The sequence below is a fragment of the Artemia sp. Qi Xiang Cuo genome, chromosome 16, assembly GCF_049724085.1.
Source record: "Artemia sp. Qi Xiang Cuo chromosome 16, ASM4972408v1, whole genome shotgun sequence".
NCBI lineage: Eukaryota > Metazoa > Arthropoda > Branchiopoda > Anostraca > Artemiidae > Artemia > Artemia sp. Qi Xiang Cuo.
Window position 1 is genome coordinate 38,434,632 of NC_142809.1, and position 24,365 is coordinate 38,458,996.

General features: G+C 33.3%; 1 protein-coding gene across 1 annotated transcript in view; it reads right to left on the reverse strand.

The window, feature by feature from the left end:
* Positions 1-24,365, reverse strand: part of LOC148942880 (endosome/lysosome-associated apoptosis and autophagy regulator family member 2-like) — a 117,190-nt gene that overhangs the window by 43,620 nt on the left and 49,205 nt on the right. The gene's annotated exons all lie outside the window — the stretch shown is intronic.

The following is a 24,365-nucleotide window of genomic DNA, read 5'->3' on the forward strand; positions in this document are numbered from 1 at the left end:
AAACCCGTAAGATTGACTGGAAATGAAAATTTTTAACAAGAAAGGGCTGAAAAGTGTTTTAGAGGAGATTGGACGATTGTGTACAGTTTAAAACACAAGTGATGTTTGGACAGTGTTGTCAATTGAAAATAGTTTAACGTTATACTGTAGAAAGAAGTTGATACTAAGAGGGGTGTAGATGACAAGAAAGAAATTGTAATAACAGAAAGCTTTACTTCTTCGAAGGGTTCCGTATAATACACAAGTGATTTTTTGACAGTGTTGTCAATTTAAAATAGTTTAACGTTATACTATGCGAAGAAGTTGATACTAAGAGGGGTGTAGATGATAAGAAAGAAATTGTAATAACGGATAGCCTTACTTCTTCGATGGGTTCCGTATAATACATAAGTGGTGGGGTGATGGCAAAAGGATCTCTTAGAGTACTAATAGTGCTCTATGGGGGGCCGAGCTGCTAGCGAAAACCTCGTGTGGATGAGTTGAAATAAAAAATATTAACAAGAAATGGCTGACAAGTGTTTTGGGGGAGATGGGTTGATTGTGTACTGTATAATACACAAGTGATGTTTGGATAGTGTTTTCAATATATTGGTCTATGTTTGTCTCTTTGGATTGTGTTTCTCTTTGGGCTGTGTGTGTCTCTTTGGGCTGTCTGTGTCTCTTAGGGCTGTGTGTCTCTTTGGGCTGTTTGAGTCTTTTTGGTCTGTTTATGTCTCTTTGGGCTGTTTGAGTCTTTTTGGTCTGTTTATGTCTCTTTAGAATGTGTGAGTCTTTTTGGTCTGTGTTTGTCTCTTTGGGCTGTTTGTGTCTCTTTGGACTATTTGTGTTTCTTTGAGCTATGTGTGTCTCTTTGGGATGTTTGAGTCTTTTTTGTCTGTTTGTGTCTCTTTGGGCTGTTTGAGTCTTTTTGGTCTGTTTGTGTCTCGTTGGGCTGTTTGAGTCTTATTGGTCTGTGTTTGTCTCGTTGGACTGTTTGTGTCTCTTTGGGCTGTTTGTGTCTCTTTGGGCTATTTGTGTGTCTTTTGGCTATGTGTGTCTCTTTGGGCTGTTTGAGTCTTTTTGGTCTGTTTGTGTCTCGTTAGGCTGTTTGAGTCTTTTTGGTCTGTGTTTGTCTCTTTGGACTGTTTGTGTCTCTTCGGGTTGTTTGTGTTTCTTTGGGCTATGTGTGTTTCCTTTGGCTGTTTTTGTCTCTTAGGGCCGTTTGTGTCTCTTTGGGCTATGTGTGTATATTTGGTCTGTTTGAATCTTTTTGGTCTGTATGTGTCTGTATGGGCGTTTTTTGTCTCTTTGGGCTGTGTGTGTCTCTTTAGGCTGTTTGTGTCTATTTGGTCTGTGTGTGTCTCTTTGGGTTGTGTTTTTCTTTGGGCTGTGTGTGTCTCTTTGGGCTGTTTGTGTCTCTTAGGGCTCTGTGTGTCTCTTTAGGCTGTGTGTCTCTTTTGGCTGTTTGAGTCTTTTTGATCTGTTTATGTCTCTTTGGGCTGTTTGAGTCTTTTTGGTCTGTGTTTGTCTCTTTGGGCTGCTTGTGTCTCTTTGGGCTGTTTGTGTTTCTTTGGGCTATGTGTGTCTCTTTGGACTTTTTGATTCTTTATGATCTGTTTTTGTATTGTTTGGCTGTTTGTATGTTATTGGTCTGTGTTTGTCTCATTGGACGTTGTGCGTGTGTGTGTGTTGTGTGTGTTTCTTTAGTCTATTTTTGTCTCTTTAACATTTTTATGTCTCTTTGGGCCGTGTGTGTCTCTTTTGGCTATGTGTGTCTCTTTGGGCTGTTTGAATCTTTTTGGTCTGTATGTGTCTGTATGGGCGTTTTTTGTCTCTTTGGGCTGTGTGTGTCTCTTTGGGCTTTGTTTGTCTCTTAGCGCGGTGTTTGTCTCTTTAGCCTGTGTGTGTCTCTTTAGGCTGTGTGTGTCTCTTTAGGCTGTGTGTCTATTTGGGCAGTTTGAATCTTTTTGGTCTGTGTGTGTCTCTTTTGGCTGTTTGTGTTGTTTTGGGCTTTGTGTGTCTCTGTTGGATGTATACGTCTCTTTGGGCCATGTGCGTCTCTTTGGGCCGTGTGCGTCTCTTTGGGCTGTATGTGTCTCTTTGGGGTGTGGTTGTCTCTTTGTGATGTGTGTGTCTCTTTAGGCTGTGTGTGTCTCTTTGGACTGTGTGTCTTTTTGGGGTGTTTGAGTCTTTTTGGTCTGTATGTGTCTCTTTGGACTATGTCTGTCTCTTTGGGCTGTTTGAGTCATTTTGGACTGTGTATGTCTCTTTGGGCTGTGGGTTCATTTGAAGAAGGATGTATTAGCGAAGTTATAGCGGAGGACGAGTTGCTAGCGAAAAATCTAAGCTAATAAGGGTTTTTGATCGTAAACTCTAGTTTTTTGTAAGAAAATTATGGAAAATACAATTCGTTGGTTCATATGTGAAACTTAAGTCCGGGTTTGGATCAAAAATAAACTATTTCTGTTGAATCTGAGCTAATAAGGGTTTTTGACCATAAACTCTAGTTTCCTATAAGAAAATTATGGAAAATACAATTCTCTCTTTCAAATGTGAAACTTAGGTCCATTCTCTGGTTCAAATGTGGAAAAACCCGTGTGAATGACTTGAAATAAAAATTTGTTAACAAGAAATGGCTGAAAAGTGTTTTGGGGGAGATGGGTTGATTGGTAGATGGATGTATTAGCGTAGTTTTAGTGGAGGGCGAGTTGCTAGCAAAAACCCCGTGTGGATGAGTTGAAATAAAAAAATTTAACAAGAAATGCTTGAAAAGTGTTTTGGGGGAGATGGGTTGATTGCCAGAAGGATGTGTTAGCGAAGTTATAGTGGAGGGCGAGTTGCCAGCGAAAAATCTAAGCTAATAAGGGTTTTTGACCGTAAACTCTAGTTTTTTTTGTTTTTTTTTGTAAGAAAATTATGGAAAATACAATTCTCTGGTACAGGTGTGAAACTTAAGTCTATTTTTGGATTGAAAAATAAAACTATATCCGTAAAATCTGAACTAATTGTAAACTATAGTTTTTTTTTGTAAGAAAATTATGGAAAATACAATTCTCTGGTACAGGTGTGAAACTTAAGTCTATTTTTGGATTGAAAAATAAAACTATGTCCGTAAAATCTGAACTAATAATTTAATATTTTTTTTTCATAAAAACAGACTTTTTTTTAACTTCGAAATTTTTCATTTTTATTTATTTTTTTCTTTTTGTACATATCTTAAAATGTCAAAATATGCTTACGGTTCTAACAATTGTGCTCTATGATTGGTCAGAGACACGATGTGGGTTTTCCCACTGGTATTCTATGACCGGTTATCGACACTACCTTGTCTATTGCATGTATTAAATCAGTATTTTTTACGCAGTGGAACGATAAACACATAAGTCATATCTTTAAAAAAAAGTGAAGATGGAACATTTTAATAGAGTGTGTTCACATAACAAGGTTGTTGTAGCATTGAATGCCGACAAGGAGAAGTATTTAAACTATTAAACAACTACAAGTGGTAGCACTATTGGAAATGTATTTATGCATTGTCATGAAAGTAAGGAATTAAATTTCTTTGGAATACCGAAAAAATTCAACTCTTATGATGGTGTTTATGCGAGATTGAGATCTCCAAAGATGATTGCGCTCAAAGAGAATGCTAACATAAAAATAATTGTTGATGATAGAGGACAACTCCTTGCTGCAGGTAACACATTACCTACGGATACATCCAATCATCAGCTTTCGGGTATTAGCATTCAACGGAAGGCTAGTAAAAGAAAGGCCTACTCTGCTACTAATATCGTAAACCATATCTTGTTTACGTGCCGAAACTGTTACCTGTGTAAAAATAATGTGTTAATAGATAGTGAAATTACCAGAGAAATAAAAATGGCATTGTCAGAAAATATCACTACGGAATATAAAGATGAAACGATGAAAAACAAAGCACCAGCAAACGTTACTGGCATTCATCAAACAGTCAATGAATCAAATAATACCAAAGACGAGAAGCATAATGAGCCTGTTCATGAGAAACCAGTAAAAATTGTGCATGATTAAAAATGGAATAATGATTATTCCACTGATTACGAACTAAGAGAAGACAATAACTACAATATCAAGAGAGAACATGGTGAACTATTTTATGGAACAGATTCAAAATGTCCAAAGTTAATCATTGATATTAATAATGTATCAAAATATATTTTTGTCTTAATATTCTACATAGCATTATTTCATTAAAAATATTAAATTGTTATTTGTTCATTATTTTTTAAAGTAAGGTGGCATATCAAGCGTTTAGAATGTTCATTAAAACATCGGAGATGTAAGAAAAGGAATTTGCGTACATCTATTGTCAGACACACTATTTCCGTAAAATCTAAGCTATTAAGGGTTTTTGACCGTAAACTCTAGTTTTTTTTAAAGAAAATTATGGAAACTACAATTCTCTGATTCAAATGTGAAACTTAAGTCTATTTTTGGATCGAAAAATAAAACTATTTCCGTAAAATCTGAACTAATAAGGGTTTTTGACCGTAAACTCTAGTTTCTTGTAAGACAATCATGGAAAATACAATTCTCTAGTTCAAATGTGAAACTTAAGTCCAGTTTTGGATGCTCATAATGATGAGGACTGATGGTTTTAATTCATTTTTTTGTATCTTTTTTTGTACATATCTTAAAATGACAAAATATCTTTCTTGAATTCACCTCTTCGATATACAATACAGAAATTAAAAAAAAATTGTAATTTCCAGACTTCATTTGCATACAATAGATACCGAGAGTTCTATGACTCCTCCCCGCAATGAATTCTAAGGGTTTTATGACACCTCGCCACAATGAATTCAGATGGTTTTAGGAGTCATCCCCCTAGCCATATCTCCATTCAACCTTGAGCGAAGGTATAAAAGTTTGATGAAGCATTTCTCTTCTTAACAACTACATTAATAGCTTCCAAGATGACAGGACTCTATGACACAGAATTTATCGGTTTGAAAAAATCATCTTGTGGTGTAATATTTGAATGTGCATTTTTATTATTGTCAACGGAACTCGAAAAAATTGACTGTTATCATTGGATAGTGAACTATAACATGTTTGAGTATGATAAAAGCCTGTGGAGTACTACATTACATCGTATAAATAGACTGGGATTCTACGATAGAGTGATTACACCACTTAATAATAGCGCTCAGGAACTGAGAAATGTCCATGAGGAAGTCAGTAAAATTTGCAGCTTTTTCGGCGTTGAAGCACTCTATGTAAAGGGTAATGTACCTACAGATAAATTTTTAATTCAAAAGTGTGACCCTAGGATTCCACTTTTCAATTTAGAAGAATTTAAGTGTCCTAAATTTGAAGGGCTTTATCATCATCCTGAAGACGAGGTCAGGTTCTTCGCGCACTGGATACCTAAGGACGTACCTGATCCTGATAAATGCATAAGAAATGGTAAAAACTATTCTATATCATGGGACCATCGTTTCTGGGTGTTTAAGAGTGAACGTGTGTATGACTATTTGTCATAATATAATTTTGTATTAATATTCTACATAGCATTATTTCATTAAAAATATATTATGCATTACATTGTTATGTGTTCATTATTTTTAGAGTAAGCTAGCATATCAAAAGTTTAGGATGTCCATTAAAACATCGGAAATGTGAGAAAAGGAATTTGCATACATCTATTGTCAGACACATGAGGTAACATTGACAAAATCTAGGTATCAGAATGAATAAATTCTTTATCAACATCCGTTGTTGGATATGTCATTATGTCATTAGGAAAAAATTGTAAGTAAGTAGGAATTAGGTAAGTAAGTAAGTAAGTAACAAACTCTTTCTTGAATTCACCTCTTGGATACACAAAAAAAGACATTTCATTCAAGAAAATATGAAAATATTTGTAAGTAAGTAACACACTCTTTCTTGAAGTCACCTCTTGGATACACATTACAGATACTTTATTCAAGAAATTATGAAAAAATCGCAAGTAAGTAACAAACTCTTTCTTGAATTCGCCATTTAGATGCACAATACAGAAATTTAATTCAAGAAATTATGAAAAAAATGTAAGTAAGTAAGTAGCACACTCTATGCTTTTTCAGCATCAATTGTCGAATATGTTGAATAAAATATGCAAAATCGACATAGCTTTAATTCATTTTTTAAGGTTAATTTAGACGAGGTTACGTGCACGCACGTAATTTCTCAGTTCCTGACCACTATTATTAAGTGGTGTAATCACTCTATCGTATAATCCCAGTCTGTTTATACGATGTAATGTAGTACTCCACAAGCTTTTATCATACTCAAACATGTTATAGTTGACTATACAATGATAACAGTCAATTTCTTCGAGTTAAATTGACAATAATAAAAATGCACATTCAAATATAACACCACAAGATGATTTTTTCAAACCGATAAATTCTGTGTCATAGAGTCCTATCATCTTGGAAGTTATTAATGTAGTTGTTAAGAAGAGAAATACATCATCAAACTTTTATACCTTCGCTCAAGGTTTAATGGAGTTATGGCTAGGGGGATGACTTATAAAACCATCTGAATTCATTGTGGGGAGGAGTCATAAAACCCTTAGAATTCATTGCGGGGAGGAGTCATAGAACTCTCGGTATCTATTGCATGCAAATGAAGTCTGAAAATTACAATTTTTTTTTTATTTCTGTATTGTGTATCGAAGAGGTGAATTCAAGAAAGATACTTTGTCATTTTAAGATATATACAAAAAAAATAACAAATAAAAAAAATGAATTAGAACCATCAGTCCTCATCAATATGAGTATCCAAAACTGGACTTAAGTTTCATATTTGAACTAGAGAATTGTATTTTCCATAATTTTCTTACAAGAAACTAGAGTTTAAGGTCAAAAACCCTTATTAGCTCAAATTTTACGGAAATAATGTGTCTGACAATAGATGTACGCAAATTCCTTTTCTTACATCTCCGATGTTTTAATGGACATTCTAAACGCTTGATTTGCTAGCTTACTCTAAAAAATAATGAACACATAACAATGTAATATTTTTAACGAAATAATGCTATGTAGAATATTAATAAAAAATATATTATGATACATTATTAATATCAATGATTAACTTTGGACATTTTGAATCTGTTCCATAAAATAGTTCGCCATGTTCTCTCTTGATATTGTAGTTATTGTCTTCTCTTAGTTCGTAATCAGTAGAATAATCATTATTCCATTTTGGATCATACACAATTTTTACTGGTGTCTCATGAATAGGCTCAATATGCTTTTTGTCTTTGGTATTATTTGATTCATTGACTGTTTGATCAATGCCAGTAACGTTTGCTGGTGCTTTGTTTTTCATCGTTCCATTTTTATATTCCGTAGTGATATTTTTTGACAATGCCATTTTTATTTTTCTGGCAATTTCACTATCTATTAACACATTATTTTTACACAGGTAACAGTTTCGGCACGTAAACAAGATATGGTTTACGATATTAGTAGCAGAGTAGGCTTTTCTTTTATTAGCTTTCCGTTGAATGCTAATAACCGAAAGCTGATGATTAGATTTATCCGTAGGTAATGTGTTACCTGCAGCAAGGAGTTGTCCTCTATCATCAACAATTATTTTTATGTTAGCATTTTCTTTGAGTGCAATCATCTCTGGATATCTCAATCTCGCATAAGCACCATCATAAGATTTGAATTTTTTCAGTATTCCAAAGAAATTTAATTCCTTACTGTCATGACAATGCATGCATACATTTCCAATAGTGCTACCACTTGTACTTGTTTCATAGTTTAAATACTTCTCCTTGTCGGCATTCAATACTACAATAACCTTGTTACGTGAACACACTCTATTAAAATGTTCCATCTTCACTTTTTTTTAAGATATGACTATAGTGTTTATCGTTCCACTGCGTAAAAAATACTGATTTAATACATGCAATAGACTAGGTAGTGTCGATAACCGGTCATAGAATACCAGTGGGAAAGCCACATTGTTTCTCTGACCCAATCATAGAGCACAATTGTTAGAACCGTAAGCATATTTTGAAATTTTAAGATATGTACAAAAAGAAAAAAATAAATAAAGTTGAAAAATTTCGAAGTTTAAAAAAAAAGTTTGTTTTTATAGAAAAAAATATTGAATTATTAGTTCAGATTTTACGGATATAGTTTTATTTTTCAATCCAAAAATAGACTTAAGTTTCACACCTGTACCAGAGAATTGTGTTTTCCATAATTTTCTTACAAAAAAAACTATAGTTTACAATAAGTTCAGATTTTACGGATATAGTTTTATTTTTCAATCCTAAAATAGACTTAAGTTTCACACCTGTACCAGAGAATTGTATTTTCATAATTTTCTTACAAAAAAAAACTAGAGTTTACGGTCAAAAACCCTTATTAGCTTAGATTTTTCGCTAGCAACTCGCCCTCCACTATAACCTCACTAATACATCCTTCTGCCAATCAACCCATTTCCCCCAAAACACTTTTCAAGCATTTCTTGTTAAATTTTTTTATTTCAACTCATCCACACGGGGTTTTCGCTAGCAACTCGCCCTCCACTATAACTACATTAATACATCCTTCTACCAATCAACCCATCTCCCCCAAAACACTTTTTAGTCATTTCTTGTTGAAAATTTTTTTTCAACTCATCCACACGGGTTTTTCCATATTTGAACCAGAGAATGGACCTAAGTTTCACATTTGAACGAGAATATTGTATTTTCCATAATTTTCTTATAGTAAACTAGATTTTATCGTCAAAAACCCTTATTAGCTCAGATTCAACAGAAATAGATTATTTTTCGATCCATACCTGGACTTAAGTTTCACCTATGAACCAACGAATTGTATTTTCCATACTTTTTTTTACAAAAAACTAGAGTTTACGATCAAAACCCCTTATTAGCTTAGATTTTTCGCTAGCAACTCGCCCTCCACTATAACTTCGCTAATATATCCTTCTGCCAATCAACCCACAGCCCAAAGAGACACACACAGCCCAAAGAAACATAAACAGCCCAAAGAGACAGACATAGTCCAAAGAGACACATACAGACCAAAAAGACTCAAACACCCCAAAAAGACACACAGTCCAAAGAGACACACACAGCCTAAAGAGACACACATATCACAAAGAGACACACACAGCCCAAAGAGACAGATACAGCTCAAAGAGACGCACACGGCCCAAAGAGACGTACACATCCAACAGAGACGCAAAAAGCCCAAAACGACACAAACAGCCAAAAGAGACACACACAGACCAAAAAGATTCAAACTGCCCAAAAAGACACACAGCCTAAAGAGACACACACAGCCTAAAGAGACACACACAGGCTAAAGAGACACACACAGCGCGAAGAGACACACAACGCCCAAAGAGACACACACAGCCCAAAAATACAAAAAACGCCCATACAGACACATACAGACCAAAAAGATACAAACAACCCAAAGAGACACACATAGCCCAAAGAGACACACACGACCCTAAGAGACACAAAAAGCTAAAAGAAACACACATAGCCCAAAGAAAAACAAACAGCCCAAAGAGACACAAACAGCCCAATGAGACAAACACAGACCAAAAAGACTCAAACAGCCCAAGGAGACACAAACAGACCAAAAAGACTCAAACATCCCAAAGAGACACACAAAGCCCAAAGAAACACAAACAGCCCAAAGAGACAAAAGCAGCCCAAAGAGACAAACACAGACCAAAAAGACTCAAACAGCCCAAAGAGACATAAACAGACCAAAAAGACTCAAACAGCCCAAAGAGACACACAGCCTAAAGAGACACACACAGCCCAAATAGATACAAACATCCCAAAGAGACACACACAGCCCAAAGAAAAACACAACCCAAAGAGACAAACACAGACCAAATAGACTCAAACAGCCTAAAGAGACACACACAGCCCAAAGAGACACACAAAGACCAAAGAGACACACACAGCCCAAAGAGACAAAAGACACCCATACAGACACATACAGACCAAAAAGATTCAAACAGCCCAAAGAGACACACATAGCCCAAAGAGACACACACGGCCCTAAGAGACACAAACAGCCAAAAGAAACACACATAGCCCAAAGAAACACAAACAGCCCAAAGAGACACAAACAGTCCAAAGAGACAAACACAGACCAAAAAGACTCAAACAGCCCAAAGATACACAAACAGACCAAAAAGACTCAACCAGCCCAAAGAGACACACATAGCCAAAAGAAACACACACAGGCCAAAGAGGCACAAACAGCCCAAAGAGACACAAACAGTCCAACGAGACAAACACAGACCAATAAGACTCAAACAGCCCAACGAGACACAAACAGACCAAAAAGACTCAAACATCCCAAAGAGACACACATAGCCCAAAGAAACACAAACAGTCCAAAGAGACACAAACAGCCCAAAGAGACAAACACAGACCAAAAGGACTCACACAGCCCAAAGAGACATAAACAGACCAAAGAGACTCAAACAGCCCAAAGAGACATAAACAGACCAAAAAGACTCAAACAGCACAAAGAGACACACAGCCTAAAGAGACACACACAGCCCTAAGAGACACAAACAGCCCAAAGAGACACACACAGCCCAAAGAAACACACAAACCAAAGAGACAAACACAGACCAAAAAATTGACAACACTATCCAAACATCACTTGTGTATTATACAGTACACAATCAACCCATCTCCCCCAAAACACTTTTCAGCCATTTCTTGTTATAAATTTTTATTTCAACTCATCCACACTAGGTTTTCGCTAGCAGCTCGGCCCCCCGTAAAGCACTATAAGTACTCTAAGAGATCCTTCTGCCATCACCCCACCACTTATGTATTATACGGAACCCATCGAAGAAGTAAAGCTATCCGTTATTACAATTCTTTTCTTGTCATCTACACCCCTCTTAGTATCAACTTCTTCGTATAGTATAACGTTAAACTATTTTAAATTGACAACACTGTCCAAACATCACTTGTCCATTATGCAGTACACAATCATCCCATCTCCCCCAAAACACTTTTCAGCCATTTCTTGTTAAAATTTTTATTTCAGGTCAATCACACGGGTTTTTCGCTAGCAAGTCAGCCCACAGTACAGCACTATAAGTACTCTAAGAGATCCTTCTGCCTTCACCTCACCCCTTATGTATTATACGGAGCCCATCGAAGAAGTAAAGCTAGGTCAAGGCATATTTTTTCCGGTCTTCCATCATCAGATATGCTGGTTCAAATACACATGCACTGGATCAGCCAATGATCACTCAGATTGCTATGTTCCATGGCAAGGAGCTATCTTAACTGATAACCCTCAATTCGCAAATCCCTTACCCCTTTTTTTCGCAAATGTTAATCAAACAATTCTGATTGTAGCTTCCAATGTTTTAATGACAAACTACTATAGAATTACATTACAATCCGCAAATCCCTTATCCCTTTTTGGAAATGTCAATCAAACAATTCTGATTGTAAAATCCAACTTTTAAAAAACTAACTCTTTTCGAGTTAAGGCAATCCTCAAAAGAACATGCGTGCCCACTCTCTGCCAATATTCTCGTGCAATTCTTATCAATAACATAAAACCATGACTTTAGTTTCATTATATGCTTGACCACTTTGGGACAAGCCAACTTTTAAAATGCACGTGTCTAAATACAGTGTCAAAGGCATGGGTTTTTCTTGTCCCATTTCATGTACCGTTCATATTGTATACACTATTATCTTGTACCGTTCCTTGTACTGTTTAAACCTTTAACACTATTACTACTAACGGATACGTTTTTTTTATTATCATATTTTTTTTTGTTTCTAGAAGTGATTGTATTTATCTATTTGGCACTTTGAAAAAGAATTAATTTTTTACAGTTATGAAGTACAAAGGTGTCAAATATACTGGCTTTTGGCATTCAAAATTAAATTAAAAATATTGAACGAAATTTTTTTATTTAATTTTATTAATCCTAGTTTTAATTTTTTACATTGAACAAACTACTTTGATAATGCGTTACTTTTACAAACACTGAGTCTAAGGGCATTAAATATTTTGCTGTTTGATAAAAAAGTTCAAAACTGTCTATATCAAACAGTTCGTGGTAACGAACTGTAAGTAAGGAGCGACCCGGCTCAATGGTAACCGAAACTCTAGAAAACGGGTTTTTGATACCAATAGATACATCAAAAGAATCAAATTTTAATGCTGATTTTAAATATATAACTTTCATCAAGTTAAGTGCTACCCATCAAAAGGTACGCGCCTGAGAAAATTTGGCTGATTTTCAAAAAAAGGGGGAAAGACCCCCTAAAAATGCTAGAACCTTGATGAAAATCACACCATCATATTCAGCGTATCAGAGAACCCTACTGTAGAGGTTTCAAGCTCCTATCTACAAAAATGTGGAATTTTCCATTTTTTGCCAGAAGAAAGATCACGGATGCGTATTTATTTGTTTTTTTGTTTTTTTGTTGTTTTTTTTTACCAGGGGTGATCGTATCGACCCAGTGGTCCTAGAATATCGTGGGAGAGCTCATTGAAACGGAAATTTAAAGTTCTAGTGACCTTTTTGAGTGACCAAAAAAAAATGGAGGACAACTAGGCCCCCTCCCACGCTTATTTTTTTCCAAAAGTCACCCGTTCAAAATTTTGAGATAGCCATTTTGTTCAGCATGGTCGAAAATATGATAAATATGTCTTTTAGGATGACTTAATCCCCCGAAGTCCCCAGGGGGAGGGCTAAACGTTATGAACTTTACCCAATGTTAACATATAGTATTGGTTATTGGGAAGTATACAGAAGTTTTCAGGAGGGTTTTTCTGGTAGTGGGAGGGAAGGGTCGGGGGTTATGTTGGAGGATCTGTTCATGAAGGAAGTTTTCATGGGGGAAGGGAAACTGCCATGAAGGGGGAGCCGGACTTGCCAGCATTATTTTTTGGTTATTGGGAAGTATACAGACGTTTTCAGGAAGAATTTTTTTCGGGAGGGGGGGCTAGAGGATGGGGTTACTCTGGAGAATCTTTCCGTGGAGTGTGTTTCTTTGGGGTAAGGGACATTTCTATAAAGGGGGCGCCGGATTTCCAAGCATTATTTAAAAAACGATCAGAAATTAAAAAAAAAAAACAAGTTTTTTCAACTGAAAGTAAGAAGCAACATTATAACTTAAAACGAACAGAAATTATAACGTATGTGAGGCGGTTCTCCACCAAGTCAATACCTCACTCTTTACGCTACAGTTTTTTTTTTAGTGCTTTCAAAAGAGCTATCTATTCTAATTAAATGGCCTTTGTGATTCAGGGGTTTTTTAATCAATTTTTTTTAACTTTTAACGTAAAGAGCGTGGTATTGACTAAGAGCAAAACCCCATCATATACGTAATAAAAAAAAACAATAAAAAAACAAGCGATACCGCTCAATAGTAATCGAAACTTTTAAAAACGGAATTTTGATGTCAATCAATGTATCAAAAGAATGTGTTTATAATGCTGATTCTAAATATATAAATTTTATTAAGTTTAGTATTACTCATCAAAGGCTACGAGCCTGAGAAAATTTACCCAATTTTTTAAAGAGGGGGAAACATCCCCTACAAGTGAAAGAATTTTAATGAAAATCACACCGTCAGATTCAGCGTATCAGAAAACCCTATTACATAGGTTTCAAGCTCATATCTGCAAAAATCTGCAACTTTGTATTTTTGCCAGAAGAAAAATATACGAATATAGAAATTGGTTACGTAAGTTAATTTGCAAAGACATCCATTTAGCAAAAGAAAAGTAAAATTTTTATGCAAATTTTGTTTACTTATTCAATGACGGTTAGCCAAAATAAAAGCTGCATTAACTAAAAAACGATCAGAAATTAAATTAAAAAACAAGTTTTTTAAACTGAAAGTAAGGAGCGACATTAAAAATTAAAACGAACAGAAATTATTCTGTATATGAAAGGGGCTGTCCCCTCCTCAACGTCTCGCTCTTTACGCTAAAGTTTGACTCTGTCTCACAACTTTATTTTTTAAAACAATAAAAAACTTTAGCTTAAACAGCGAAGCGTCGAGGAGGGGACAGCCCCTTTCATATATGGAATAATTTCTTTTCGTTTTAAGTTTTAATGTCGCTCCTTACTTTCAGTTTAAAAAACTTGTTTTTTTGTTTTATTTAATTGTTAAAGAATCTCTGTCCAACATTTCGGCATTGCTCAACAGAACTGAATGCTGTGAGTTTATACCTTAATTTTTGTAAGTAGGCTATTGTTTTGTGTATTTTTGTATCTACTTACTTTTTTCATTTTTAAATACTTTTACTTTAATTGACATAATTTTCCATTGCCTTTAGAAAATTGTTTGTCTATAAGTCTAAGCTTCATTAAATAAAGAAAATAAAACAAGCTTTTTACAACTGAAAGTAAGGAGCAGCATTAAAGCTTAAAACGAAAAGAAATTATTACATATATGAGGGGGGTTGTCCCCTCCTCAACACCTCGCTCTTCAAGCCACAGTTTTTCGGCAATTTAAATAAAGTTACTTAATTGCTCTAATTAAACGACCCTTGTGTTTCAGGACTCGTTTTTAAAGAATTGGGACTAAATTTAAACTTTAGCGTAAAGATCGAGATGTTTAAGAGGGGACAATCCCCCTCATATGCGTAATAATTTCTGTTCGTTTTAAGTTGTAATGTTGCTCCTTACTTTCAGTTGAAAAAACTTTTTTTTATGTCTGATCGTTTTTAAATAACGCCAGGATACCTGGCTTCACCTCCACGGAAAAATCCCCCTCCCCATAAAAATATCCTCATGACAATTCAATACTGGCAAAAATTTACCCCGAACAATTACCCTTACACTCCACGCTTAAAATTGAATCGGTAAAGAGAATGTAAGACATATAAAGAAATTTCGTATATGAATTCTGGCAAATTCACCCAGTGTAAGATTTCTTCTGAAAATCCCCCCCCCGCCTGGAAACTATCCTCTCCATTGAAAATTCACCCAGCAGAAATATCTTCTTCCCCTCCCCACCCGAAAAATGTATGTATACTTCCCAATAACAATTAAAACAAAGGGCGATTTTTATAACTTAAAAACCTTTCCCCAGGGGCTGTAAGGGGTCATTTTATCCCCATAGACATAGTTATTGGGCATTTCAACTATGCTGAAGAAAAAAGCTATTTCAAGATTTTGATCGGACGATTTTGTGAAAAAAGTGACGTGGGAGGGGGCCAAGTTGCCCTACAATTTTTTTGATTACTTAAATAGGGCACAAGAACTTTTTATTCCCATTAGATTGAGCCCTATCCCGACGTTCTAGACCCACTGGGTCGATACAATCACCCCTGAGAAAAATAAACATCCAAAAAAAAAAAACAAGTAATCACGCATCCGGGATTTTTTTTTCTAGTAAAAATTACAAAATTTCCCATTTTTGAAGATATATGCTTGATACCTCTACAGTAGAGTTATTTGACACGCTGAATCTGATGGTGTGATTTTCATTCAAATTATATTGACTTCAAAGGGGTCTTTCCCTCTTTTTCGGAAAATCAGAAACATTTTCTCAGGCTCAAAGCTTTTGATTAAAACAAATATAAATTACTCTGTATATAAGGGGGATTGCCCCCTTCTCGACACCCTGCTCATTAAAAAAAGTTTTTTAGTGTTTTGAATTTTTTTTTCAATTGCTAATTTTCTTCAGAAATTTGGAAAAAAGCCAAACTTCACAGTAAAGAGCAAGGAGGCTAAGGAGGACACATCCCCCTTCATACAAAGAACAATCTGTTCACATACGTTTCAAATCTATGCCTTGCTTTCAGTTGAAAAGCTCTTTTTTTATTTAATTTCTGTTTGTTTTCCAAATCATACCTAGAGCTAACCAATATATGATTTGTGGTACCGGTCCCTTAAATCCCTGGTCAATTGCTTTTTAAATTTGTAAATCAATAATTGTACGTTGATTAGTACCTTCCTACGTTTTAATTTACAATTTCAATTTTGGATAAAAATTAAATATACTAAAAAAATTGACGGTGCATCGTAATTTTGGTGAAAAGTCTTTGTTAATATTACTACTAAAGAATTTTGGTTGGATGAAAAGGAGTATTATTGTTTGTATGGATGGAAATTCTGTTAGAATTTTGATCTTCTACATAACTGAAGCCATCAAAACCTCTACAATAGGATTTTCTTATCCATAAACACATTACATATATTTGTTTAAATACACTGAATTACTTAATATAAATAGAAAAAGAAAAATATTACCATTGAAAATTACTGAAGACTAAGTTTCTAGAAGTATTTGCTACCCCAAAGAAATTTCATGGTGGGGCTGATGATGACCTGCCTTGCCTTTTCCACCTCTGTGCTGATAGATATGGGAATGTAACATATTAGCTGTACAGAGAAACATTTTAATTAATTCCTGCCCGCCCTTCCTCTTTCAACATTTATCTGAAGCCTCATGAAGAGTAAGCAGTTTGTCATTAAAATGTTGTTTTGTAGGAATCTACCCTACCCTCACCTAAAGAATGACTCACACCCCACTCATTTTAGGTGATACACAATTACAGATTACCAATTGTAGCCTAATATCATTACAAATAATGCGAATCAACTTGGTTGAATCCAGTACTACCACTGTTTACCATTACTTCTTTTGAAAACCGGGAAGTATAAAACATAGCTATTGATACTTTTAAATCGATTAGCTTCTCAGGATTTTAAATTGACTGCAAATTAATCTTCTGTGGGGTAAAGTCGCAGTTTAGTGCCCTAAACCACCTAAACTGTCACCAGTAGAAGTGACCCTATAACTCCCACGATTACACCACCCCTTCGAATCCCGATCCGGACACTTTTTTTAAAACTCCCACGATCACCACGTGGTTTATGGTTTTCTCAGTGAGAATGAAAAAACAGGAATTTTCTCACTTGAAAAACCATGAATTTTGTCACATAGGGGAAATTATTGATTCACGAGGGGGAAATTAAGAAACACTCTGGCTTCTTTAATCTTAGGTCTGAGGGATAAACGTTCTTTAGGTCAGAGAGAAAAATTAATATTCTATTTTTAAATAGAGCTTCATTGATCTTTAGTGTCAGGAATTATAAATGACATCACTTGTTATCTTGGAATTATGCGGGAGTCTACAGAGATAGAAATTCTATTTTTAAATACGGCTTCACGGAGCTTTAAGTCGGAGAGATAAATGGATATTCTAATGAAACCCTAATAGTTTAGCTAGGAAAATTTATGAGATGAAGAGATTAACGTAGGAAAGGGTTTTCTAGAAATTTGAAATGCGTTAGCGCAGAGATGCCAAACAAAAGGAACACGCTGAAATTACTTTTAGGGATTATTTGGACGAAACCGTTTTATCCATTTTATGGGATTATTTCGGCGAAACCGTTAGAGACCTTGATTTAAAAGAAGATTTTAGGAAAGGTTTTAGAAGAGAATTTGAGGGTGGTCGTTATAATACACAAGTTCCATTTGAACAGTGTTGTGAGGTCCCCTACCCCAACCCCAAAGGGTTCCGATCCCCCCCCCCCACCCCGCAGGAAGCCCCCGGTACTCAAAGGTCCCCCAAGCTCCCAAAGAGCCCCAGCCCCCCAAACGCCCTCCTCAGACCCTCAAAGGCCCTGCTCTGGTCCTCAAAGGGCCCCCGGACCCCCAAAGGGCCCCCCCTGGACCCCACAGGCCCACCCCTGGTCCTCAAAGGCCCCCCGGACCCGAGAAGCGCCGCGGGCCCGAAATGCGCCGCATGGGGATGCGCCGCAGGGATGCGCCGCAGGGATGCGCCACAGGAATGCGCCGCAGGGATGCGCCGTTTTTTGTTAGAGTTCTAGTTTACTTTAATTTTAGTTAAGAGTTTGATGTTTTACCTTTTGAGTTTCAGTTAGAGTTCTTGTTTAGTTTTAGTTAAGAGTTTAGAGTTTTTAGCTTAGAGGTTTTGTTGAAGTTCTAGTTTAGTTTAGTTTTAGTTAATATTTTAGAGTTTTAGCTTAGAGTCTTATGTTAGAGTTTTTGTTAGAGTTCTAGTATAGTTTAATTTTATTTAAGAGTTTTATGTTTTACCTTTGAGTTTCAGTTAGAGTTGTAGTTTAGTTAAGTTTTAGTTAAGAGTTTAGAGTTTTTAGCCTAGAGTCTTATCTTAGAGTTCTTGTTGAAGTTCTAGTTTAGTTTAGTTTTAGTTAATAGTTTAGAGTTTTAGCTTAGAGTCTTAGCTTTCAGTTTTTTTTAGAGTTCTAGTTTATTTTAATTTTATTTTAGAGTTTAGAGTCTTAGCTTAGTCTTAGCTTAAAGTTTTTTCGTTAGAGTTCTAGTTTAGTTTAATTTTAGTTAAGAGTTTGATTTTTTTACCTTTGAGTTTCAGTTAGAGTTTTAGTTTAGTTTTAGTTAAGAGTTTGGTGTTTTACCTTAGAGTCTTAGCTTAGAGTTTTAATTTGAGTTCTAGTTTAGTTTAGTTTTAGTTAAGATTTTAGAATTTTAGCTTAGAGTTTTTTTTGTTAGAGATCTAGTTTAGTTTAATTTTAGCTAAGAGTTTGATTTTTTTACCTATGAGTTTCAGTTAGAGTTCTAGTTTAGTTTTAGTTAATAGTTTAGAGTTATAGCATAGAGTCTTATCTTAGAGTTTTTGTTAGAGTTCTAGTTTAGTTTAATTTTATTTAAGAGTTTGGAGTTTTGGCTCAGTCCTAGATTAGAGTTTTTTTGCGAGAGTTATATTTTAGTTTAATTTTAGTTCAGAGTTTAATTTTTTTACCTTTTAGTTTCCGTTAGAGTTTTAGTTTAGTTTTAGTTAAGAGTTTGGTGTTTTACCTTAGAGTCTTAGCTTAGAGTTTTAATTTGAGTTCTAGTTTAGTTTAGTTTTAGTTAAGATTTTAGAATTTTAGCTTAGAGTTTTTTTGTTATAGTTCAAGTTTAGTTTAATTTTAGCTAAGAGTTTGATTTTTTTACCTATGAGTTTCAGTTAGAGTTCTAGTTTAGTTTTAGTTTAGAGTTTAGAGTTTTTAGCTTAGAGTTTTTGTTGAAGTTCTAGTTTAGTTTAGTTTTAGTTAATAGTTTAGAGTTTTAGCTTAGAGTCTTAGCTTAGAGTTTTTGTTAGAGTTCTAGTTTAGTTTAATTTTAGTTAAGAGTTTGATGTTTTACCTTTGAGTTTCAGTTAGAGTTCTCGTATAGTTTAGTTTTAGTTAAGAATTTAGAGTTTTTAGCTTAGAGTCTTAGCTTAGAGTTTTTGTTGAAGTTCTAGTATAGTTTAGTTTTAGTTAATAGTTTAGAGTTTTAGCTTAGAGTCTTAGCTTAGAGTTTTTGTTAGAGTTCTAGTTATGTGTGTAAGTTTTTGTGTGTGTGTAAGTTTTTGTTTGTTTTTGTAAGTTTATTTGTGTGTGTTATTTTTTGTGTTTGTGTTAGTTTTTGTGTGTGTGTGTGTGTGTGTTAGATTCTGTTTGTGTGTGTCAGTTTTTGTATGTGTGTAAGTTTTTGTGTGTGTTTTAGCTTTTGTGTGTGTGTTATTTTTTTTTGTTTGTGTGTAATTTTTTGTGTTTGTGTTTTTGTGTTTTTGTGTGTGTGTTAGTTTGTTTTTGTGCTTTAGTGTTTGTGTGTTTGTTTGTTTTTTTGTGTGTATGTTTTTTTTTGTTTTTTTTAGTTTTTGTGTGTGTGTGTAATATTTTTTTTTTTTTTTAGTTTTTGTGTGTATAAGTTCTTGCATGTGTGTCATTTTTTGTGTGTGTGTTATTTTTTTTGTTTGTGTTTTTGTTTTTGTGTGTGTGTGTAAGTTTATGTGTGTGTGTAAGTTTTTGTGTGTGTGTAAGTTTTTGTGTGTGTGTGTGTGTATTATTTTGTGTGTGTGTGTATGTTTTTGTGTGTGTGTAAGTTTTTGTGTGTGTGTAAGTTTTTGTGTTTTTTTAAGTTTTTTTTGTGTGTTTAATTGTTTGTGTGTGTGTAATTTTTTGTGTGTGTGTGTTAGTTTTTTGTGTGTGTGTAATTTTTTGTGCGTGTGTAAGTTTTTGTGTGTGCGTAAGTTTTTTTTTTGGGTGTAAGTTTTTGTGTGTGTGTAAGTTTTTGTTTGTGTGTCAGTTCTTATGTGTGTGTAAGTTTTTGTGTGTGTGTGTAATTTTTTGTGTGTGTTTAATTTCTTGGTTGCCTGTAAGTTTGTGTGTGCGTGTTAATTTTTGTCTGTGCGTAAGTTTGTGTGTGTGTGTAAGTTTTATGTGTGTGTGAGTTTTTGTGTGTGTACCCATATCAATTCTATTTTCCTAAAATAACATAAAAATTTCCACTTCAATTCAGATTTTTCTCAAACAGATGAAAGAATTTAAAATACTGTTCTAAATTTTTCATAGAAGATAGAAAAGTTCGAGTTCTCTTCTGAATTTTACCAAAGAACATAATTCAATTCTAATTTCTCCAGAGAAAATAAAAAGCTTCCAATTCAGTTTTAAGTTCACCAAGACATGAAAAATTTTAAGTTCCCTTCTAAATTTTTCCGTAGAAGATAGGGAAAGTTATACTATGATTCTGATTATTTTCCATGAAGATAAAAAGTTTCACTTTAATTCTAAATTTTATTAAATTAGGAACTGAAATGGAAGCTTTTTCATTTTCAATGGTAAATTTCAGAATTGAGCTAACTTTTTTTCTCTTCTCTAAGAAAATTCAGAAGAGAACTTGTACATTTTGCACTTCTTCGAGAAAACTCAGAATTAAAGTGGAGCTCCATATCTTCATGAAGAATATTCACAATCAAAGTATAACTTTTCATATCTTCTATGAAAAATTTGGAACAATATTTTAAATTTTTTCATCTCTTTGAGAAAAATCTGAATTGAAGTGGAAAATTTTATATTATTTTAGGAAAATAGAATTGATCAATAACTTATTTCATTTTCATTGAGAAAATTCAGAATCGAAATTGAACTTTTCTTCTTCCGGAAAAATATTTGGAACAGAACTTTAAATTTTTTCATCTCTTTGAGAAAGGTCGGAATTGAATTTAAGAAAATTTAGAATTAAAGTGAAACTTTTTATTTTCATGAAAATAATTAAAATCATAGTATAACTTTTCCTATCTTCTATGGAAAAATTTAGAACTGAATTTTTTAAATTTTTTATGTCTTGGTGAACTTAAAACTGACGTGGAAGCTTTTTATTTTCTCTGGAGAAATTAGAATTGAATTATGTTCTTTGGTAAAATTCAGAAGAGAACTTGAACTTTTCTATCTTATATGAAAAAATTTGGAACAGTATTTAAAATTTTTTCATCTGTTTGAGAAAAATCTGAACTGAAGTGGAAAATTTTTATAATAATTTGGGGCAATAGAATTAATAAATAACTTATTTCATTTTCATTGAGAAAATTCAGAATCGAAGTTGAGATTTTCTTCACTTCTTTGAGAAAATTTAAAATTGAAGTGAAACTTGTTATCTTCATAGAAAATAATCACAATCATAGTATAACTTTTCCTATCTTCTATGGAAAAATTTTTTTATCTTCATGGAAAATAATCTGTGGAAGCTTTTTATTTTCTCTGGAGAAATTAGAATTGAATTGTGTTCTTTGGTAAAATTCAGAAGAGAACTTGAACTTTTCTATCTTCTATGAAAAAATTTGGAACTGTATTTAAAATTTTTTCATCTGTTTGAGAAAAATCTGAACTGAAGTGGAAAATTTTTATATTATTTTGGGGAAACAGAATTGATCAATAATTTATTTCATTTTCATTGCGAAAATTCAGAATCGAAGTTGAACTTTTCTTCACTTCTTTGAGAAAATTTAAAATTGAAGTGAAACTTTTTATCTTCATAGAAAATAATCACAATCATTGTATAACTTTTCCTATCTTCTATGGAAATTTTTTTTTATCTTCATGGAAAATAATCTGTGGAAGCTTTTTATTTTCTCTGGAGAAATTAGAATTGAATTATGTTCTTTGCTAAAATTCAGAAGAGAACTTGAACTTTTATATCTTCGATGAAAAATTTGGAACTGTATTTAAAATTTTTTAATCTCTTTGAGAAAAATCTGAACTGAAGTGGAAACTTTTTATATTATTTTGGGAAAATAGAATTGATCAATAACTTATTCCATTTTCATTGAGAAAATTCAGAATCAAAGTTGAACTTTTCTTCTTCCGGGAAAATATTTGGAATAGAACTTTAAATTTTTTCATCTCATTGAGAAAAGTCGGAACTGAATTTAAGAAAATTTAGAATTAAAGTGAAACTTTCTATCTTAATAGAAAAAAATCACAATCATAGTATAACTTTTCATATCTTCTACGGAAAAATTTAGAACTGAACTTTAAATTTTTTGTCTTGGTGAACTTAAAACTGAAGTGGAAGCTTTTTATTTTCTCTGGAGAAATTAGAATTGAATTATGTTCTTTGGTAAAATTCAGAAGAGAACTTGAATATTCACGATCAAAGTATAACTTTTCCTATCTTCAATGAAAAATTTGGAACGGAACTTTAAATTTTTTCATCTCTATGTGAAAAGTCGGAACTGAATTTAAGAAAATTTAGAATTAAAGTGAAACTTTTCATCTTCACGGAAAATAATCACAATCATAGTATAATTTTTCCTATCTTCTACGGAAAAATTTAGAACTGAACTTTAAATTTTTTTTGTCTTGGTCACCTTAAAACTGAAGTGGAAGCTTTTTATTTTCTCTGGAGAAATTAGAATTGAATTATGTTCTTTGGTAAAATTCTGATGAGAACTTGAACTTTTCTATCTTGTAAGAAAAATTTGGAACAGTATTTTAAATTTTTTCATCTCTTTGAGAAAAATCTGAATTGAAGTGTAAAATTTTATATTATTTTAGGAAAAGAGAATTGAGCAATAATTTATTTCATTTTCATTGAGAAAATTCAGAATGGAAGTTGAACTTTTCTCCTTCCGGGAAAATATTTGGAACAGAACTTTAAATTTTTTCATCTCTTTGAGAAAGGTCGGAATTGAATTTAAGAAAATTTAGAATTAAAGTGAAACTTTTTATCTTCATGGAAAATAATCTGTGGAAGCTTTTTATTTTCTCTGGAGAAATTAGAATTGAATTGTGTTCTTTTTGGTAAAATTCAGAAGAGAACTTGAACTTTTCTATCTTCTATGAAAAATTTGGAACAGTATTTTTAAATTTTTTCATCTCTTTGAGAAAAATCTGAACTGAAGTGGAAACTTTTTATATTATTTCGGGAAAATAGAATTGATCAATAACTTATTTCATTTTCATTGAGAAAATTCAGAATCGAAGTTGAACTTTTCTTCTTCTGGGAAAATATTTGGAACAGAACTTTAAATTTTTTAATCTCTTTGAGAAAGGTCGTAATTTAATTTAGTAAAATTTAGAATTAAAGTGAAAACTTTTATCTTAATGGAAAATAATCATACTCATAGTATACCTTTTCCTATCTTCTACGGAAAAATTTAGAAGTGAACTTTAAATTTTTCATGTCTTGGTGAACTTAAAACTGAAGTGGAAGCTTTTTATTTTCTCTGGAGAAATTAGAATTGAATTACGTTCTTTGGTAAAATTCAGAAGAGAACTCGAACTTTTCTATCTTCTATGAAAAATTTAGAACAGTATTTTAAATTCTTTCATCTGTTTGAGAAAAATCTGAATTGAAGTGGAAATTTTCATGTTATTTTAGGAAAATATAATTGATAGGTGTACACACAAAAAAGCATAAACACACACAAAAACTGACACGCAAACAAAAACATACACACACACAAAAACTTACACGCACACACAAACATACAACAAAAAAAAATCTTACACACACACATAAACTTACACACACACACAAAATAAAACAAAAACAAACAAAAATACAAACACCCAAAAAAATACACAAACAAAAAAACATACACACACCCAAAAACTTATACCCACAAAAAAACTTACACCCACAAAAAAAACTTACGCACACACAAAAACTTACACACACACAAAAACTTACACACACACAAAAACTTACACCCACACACAAAAAATTACACACACAAAAAAAATTACACACACACAAAAAAAAACTTACACACACACAAAAACTGACACAAACAAAAAAACTAACACACACACAAAAAATTACACACACACACACAAAAACATAAACACACAAAAACACAAAAACATACACACACACAAAAAACTAACACACACAAATAAACTTACAAACACACACAAAAACTTACACACACACACACACAAACTTACACACACACAAAAACATACACACACACAAAAACTTACACAAACAAAAACTTACAAACAAACACACACACAAAAAAAAATTACACACACAAAAAAAACTAACACACACACATAAAATTACACACACACACAAAAACTTAAACACACACAAAAACATA